The sequence below is a fragment of the Pelophylax lessonae genome (assembly GCF_965119305.1).
Source record: "Pelophylax lessonae genome assembly, chromosome: 1".
Classification (NCBI taxonomy): Eukaryota; Metazoa; Chordata; class Amphibia; order Anura; family Ranidae; genus Pelophylax; species Pelophylax lessonae.
The window spans coordinates 477618875-477624874 of NC_138768.1; positions in this window are offsets into that span (position 1 = coordinate 477618875).

Genomic DNA, 6000 nt, shown 5'->3' on the forward strand with positions numbered 1-6000 from the left:
CCAAGCCCCCTCTGTGTCTATGGGACATACAGAGCTTGGTTCAGTCTGGCTCCCTCCTCACTGGCTGTGATTGACTAAAATTCCTTTTTGCCAGGAAGAATGGGCAGCTTTACCATCTGAGAAGATAAAGAGCTTCATCCACAAATACCATAAAAGACTGAAAGCTGTCATTGATGTTAAAGGGGGCAATACACGGTATTAAGAACTGGGGTATGTAAACTTTTGATCAGGGTCATTTGGGTAGTTTCTGTTGTCATGATTTTAAAATTAGGTCTCATTTATATATATTAGGGCAAAAAATACACAAAAATGAATTTCTCCATCTAATCCATTAGTACACCTCTTAAAGCATTTGTTACCCTAAAAAAAAAATTTGATCCTTTTGCTTTAAAGCATTAATAACATCACAGTGCTTTTGCTGTGTCATTTGGCCAGCTATCACCTAAAATACCTGGCTGATCTTGCCCGGTTCCTCCCTCCCCCCTGTAAACTAACCACGGTTTATCATGGCTGCTGAGCCCTGACACCGTGGTCTCCTGTGTATTGTCATCCCCCCTCCCTGCCTGTGAGCTTTGTGTTGAGCCGCCCCTACCCTCCCCTTCTAGCACCGTTCTGAGCAGTGCAAAAAATGACTGCTAACAATCAGTGCCAGCCCCTCTGCTAAGATAACATGTAGTATATAGTGTATGTCGTTTTTTAAAATTCATCTTTTAAATATCTTATTTCTTCTCGCTGATCAGAGGTTCATGTGACCGCCCGTCACTCTCTTCCTCCGATGTATGGACTACAGAGGAAGGTCACGTGACCGCCCGGCGGACCTCAGAGGGAGATCTCGGCCCCTCCCTCCGTAGTGCACACATCTGAGGAAGAGAGCAACAGCGAGAAGATCGGCGAGAAGAAATAAGGTATTTAGAAGATACGTTTAAAAAAACGACATACTATATACTATATTCGACAATATATAGTACATGTTATCCTAGCAGAGGGCCTGGCAGTGATTGTGAGCATTGAGATTTCACACAAAGGAAGCAATACAAAGAGAACAGGATACTTTTTCATACAAGTACATGGTACAGCAGACACATACCAGGAGTATGAAATTTAACAAACACTTTACGCTCTAAGACTTATGCTGTACTATTATAGCTTTCTTAATAAAACTTTTGTTAAGAAAAGTTACATAGCAAATGCTGAATTAAACACCTCTTATAGCGGATTCATTTTCTAGCTAACTGCGATTTACTTGCTTCAAAGTTAGTTAATTTTTCAACTTTGTCAATCCTATAACTAGAGAACGGAGAGATTTATTAATTTTATTTGTTTTGAAAAACTTTTATTAGGTTTCAGAAATAAATACAAAATTAGAATACAATTAAGCAGACAAAGTAGGCAGTAGAAAACAGCAAGTAGGATCTAAAAGAGCAATACAAAATAAAGGGTACAGTACTTGACTACATAATAAGAATAAAACCAACTTTTATGACAAATTGTAAACCGTAATACCAAGAAAAGAAAAAGATCCTCCAAAAAAAAAAAATGTCATCCAAACAAAAAAAGAATATAGAGAATAAAAAAGGAAAAACAAATATAAAGAAGGGTGCCTAAATCTCAATTTTATGGTTTCTGATATATTAATGTTATGATTTGGCAAACCGCTATGTAATTTAAAAAATCCTATAAAAATACCCATATACTGAGCGATTGTTATTTTTTGTATTTAAATATGCTACCATTATTTGTATTTATATATATTTGTATGTATGTATTCATCTATATATTTTTAAATTGTAGATACCTTCAACTTTGTATTTTTGCAGTCTGTCAAGTAGCTGTGAAGTCACTGAATAATACTGCATACATCTTACATGGGAAGAACTATTTCAGTAAAAGACAAGAAATATTTCCCTGAATTTTTTTTCAGATTGTTTTATGTATATGCAATCTTCAAATTGGAAAAAAACAACTAGGAAAAAAATCCTTATTGTGGTGTAGATTTTCAAGCACAGCCTAAAATATATGAAAAACCAATCCCTAAAATCTCATATAAGCTTGAATGTGCAAAATGTAATTTCAAAATAATGCTCAGTCTTTTTAAATCTGTAGCTTAAGGCCTCTTTCACACGGGTGTTCCGTTTTTTTTCGTCCGTTCAGTCACTTTTTTTTTTTTACGGACACGGATGACACTTGTGTCATCTGGTCCATATGTCCGCATATCATCCCATCCGTTTGCGGATGATATACGGCCATAATGCATGTCTATGGGATTGCGGCTGTCAGCGGATGACACCGCTGACATCCGATTTTGCATCCTTTCCGTTTTTTTAAACGGAAGAAAAATAGGGTTCTGTTCCGTTCCAAAAAACGGAACAGAACTGAAAGGACACAAATTGGATGTCAGCGGATGGTCATCCACTGACATCCCCAATCCCATTGACATGCATTATGTCCGTATATCATCCGCAAACGGATGGGATGATATACAGACATACGGAACGCCCATGTGAAAGAGGCCTTAATTTAAGAACCTGCTATGAAAGGCCTTGTTGAGGCTTTGTCATATCCATTTACTTCCTCCCCTGATACATTTTCCATTTAAATCAAGGCATCAATATGTATGTCAATAAATGTATATGTGCATTGACAGACTTTCTAATGTTAAAGCATGTCATAAAATACGTTTAGATATGTTTCTTTTGATTGTAGTGGCAATTTGGCCTTAAAGTGGTATCACTAGGTAAAAAAAAGAAAAGAAAACAAATGCAGCCACTACATTAAGGATTGGTAAACTGCAATTCATTACATTTTTGGGGAGTTTAAAACTGCTTTATGGCACTTCCTGTTATAGGGTGACAACAGCCTGTCCCTGTCTCCTAATAATGATCCTGCATTGTCGCCTTGTCACGAGTATTTCTGGTGGAAGCTATAAGCAGTGGTGAAGATGCACATTGAATAGACATGGTACATCGTTGTCACATCAGGAAACTCACTCTAAGAAATGCCATTAAGCCACACTAAAGGGAAAAAAAAAAAAAAAAAAGGTTATATGATGCATATTGCTTTAGCAAAAAAAGGGCTGGTTTAATAAAGGAGGAAGTTGAGAAACTTCACTCAAAAGATTGTGTGAAAAATGGATTATTTATGTGAAAAGCAAATTCTGGCCTATTCATCTGCATGTGATTAGGTATTTAAAGGTAATTCAGCTACAATTTGTGTGAAGATTCTCCACTTTAGTAAATCAGCCTCCCACGTTTTTGCAAGCAGTTTTCATGCATTTTGGGGTTTTTTTTTTTTTGCTCTTTAACACACATAGGTGTGTATAGCTGGTTGCTAAGGAGTGGGCTGGGAAGCTGTACAGCCATGTCCTTAACCCTTGAGTCATCAGCTGCCAGCGGTGTTCCCCGCTGACAGCTTAATGTAAAAAAAAACAAAAAGATAAAAAACCATGACGTGTCTAGTATGGATCTGAAAGGGAACCCTACGCCATAATTTAAAGAAAAACAATTTCTTAAATAGCTAAGGGGCTGGGCCACCTGGCCACGTTGACCGGGGCATGCTGGGCTGCTGACGTCACAGGGGGCAGTGCCACCAGGTGACATCGCTGGGTGGCCCTGCCCCTTAGCTATTTAAGAAATGTGACAGCGCTGTATATGGATATGTGCGAAACATTGTGATCAAAACAACATATATACTGTGCTAATTTCTAATGTTATCCCTATTAAACTATTTATATAAATATAAACAATCTTGCAATGTTGCTAATGTTCAAGAAAAACTTTGTATTATAAATTGTTAAAGGTGAAAAACAAAAAGTGACAAAATATTCCAACATTCAAGTGTGTAGATCCTGTGAAACAAACATGTATCAAAAAATAAAAGTGAAAATGTTCTCAAGCTCGTTATTGTTTAAAAAAAAAATCTCCATAGTCCCGCAGTTCATAATAAATCACACATAGCAAAATCCATGTGTAATCCCAAAAGGCAAGTGTAATTTGATAATTTGCTCTCCTCTTTTTATATGTAGCCACCACACAAAGTGAATTATCCACCACCACTTATGATCAAAATTACTCACCAACAGTAATGGCTGGTAATGTTACAAACCAGCAAACATGCGTTTTCCCTTGTAGGACGCAATCATCTGCAGACCTCTAGTGGATCTTCTCACAGTACTCTTCCACTTATCTCCAAGCTTTAGCTCCAAAAAGGTGAAACCCAATATAGAAAAGAAAGCTTGGTATATGGAGGTGTCGTCATCACGTTAGATCGGGTGTTTGCTCGCGGTATCGGGAGATTCAAAGCTGATCCATGTATGATCTTACGACTGTAAACCTGTGTTTGTGAAGACACTTTTAAATGTAAGTCAATTGTGATTTATTTAAATTGAAGATATGTTTAAAATAGGTTTTACACTATGCCAAGCTTTCTTTTTTATATTGGGTTCCACCTTTTTGGAGCTAACGCTTGAGATTACTGGAAGAGTATTAAGAAGATCCACTAGAGATCTGCAGATGATTGCGTCCTACAAGGGAAAATGCATGTTTGCTGGTTTAAAACATTACCAGCCATTACTGTTGGTGAGTGATTTTGATCATAAGTGGCGGTGGATAATTCACTCGGTGTTGTGGGTACATATAAGAGGAGAGCAAATTATCAAATTGCCGTTGGATGCCTTTTGGGATTACACACAGTTTTTGCTATGTGTGAGTTAATATGAACTAGGGGACTATGGAATCGTTTTTTTTGACACATTAATGAGCTTGAGAACATTTTCACTTTTATTTTTTGATACAGGTTTGTTTCAGGTTACAGGTTTGTTTCACAGGATTTTTTCGGCGGTGGGCATCATTATTGATGATGGATCTACAACGGGGACATTGTTTTTTTATTTTTAACAAGGGACTTGTCAAAAACTGTTGTACTGTCTTTATCCACTTTTTTGGTAAATGGGTAGGGGTACTATGTAACCAATACTCATTCACATGGGGGGGGGCAGGATCTGGCAGGCCCCCTTGTTAAAGGGGGCTTCCAGATTCCAATAAGCCCCCTGACAGCAGACCCCCACAACCACAGCCCAGGGTTGTGGGGGAAGAGGTCCTTGTCCCCATCAACATGGGGACAAGGTGCCTTGAGGGTGGGGGGACAGAACTCCCCTGCCCCATAGCACCCCCCATGATGAGGGCATGTGGCCTGGTGTGGTTCAGTAGGGGGGGGGGACGCTCGCTCATCCTCTCCCTTTCCTGACCTGCCAGGCTGCATGCTTGGATAAGGGTCTGTTTTTATCCCCCCCTATTTTGTTTTGCTGACAATTCTTTTTTTTACATTCAATGGGAATTCCGCTGACAGCTGATGACTTATCGGTCTTTGAGGATGTGGTGGCTGACTTTCCAGCCTGCTCCTTAGTAACCAGCTATACACAGTGTGTTAAAGAAGAAAAAAAATGCAGCATGTAAAAACTCATCAAAAATGCAACACTTGCACTTTTGGTGAAGGTCCATTGAAGTCTATTTTACGCAAAACGCAATCTGCTGCAGGAAAAAAAGTCCCTGACCCTTTCCAAAAACGCACCAGCTGAAAAACACAGAGCTGAACGTGTACCATAGGAAACCATGTTAAATGGACTGTAGGGTGCTTCTGCAAACTGCACTAAAAATGCATAGGTGTGAACATAGGGTCAGTGTATAGCCAACTTTACTTTTCTATGTAGTACAGGTGGAAAAATGTCAGCACCACTGTCATGGCTGTTCCTGATACTCAAAGTTTATAATCTCTAATTTTACCTTTGTAAGAAATCTATGTATATTTAGTGCTTCTTGTTCATTTTGTGAATTATAGTTAATTCAGACACTTTAAAAAAATACATGTTATGTATTAAGAACATTATTCTGTATCTGGCAAACGCAGAGGCATCTTGTGTTTTAACAATGCTCTTTCCTGTTTTTGTGTGTACAGGTAGGGATCCTTTTATTTCCAAATATCCAGTTTAAAGTTAAGGGCTTGGGC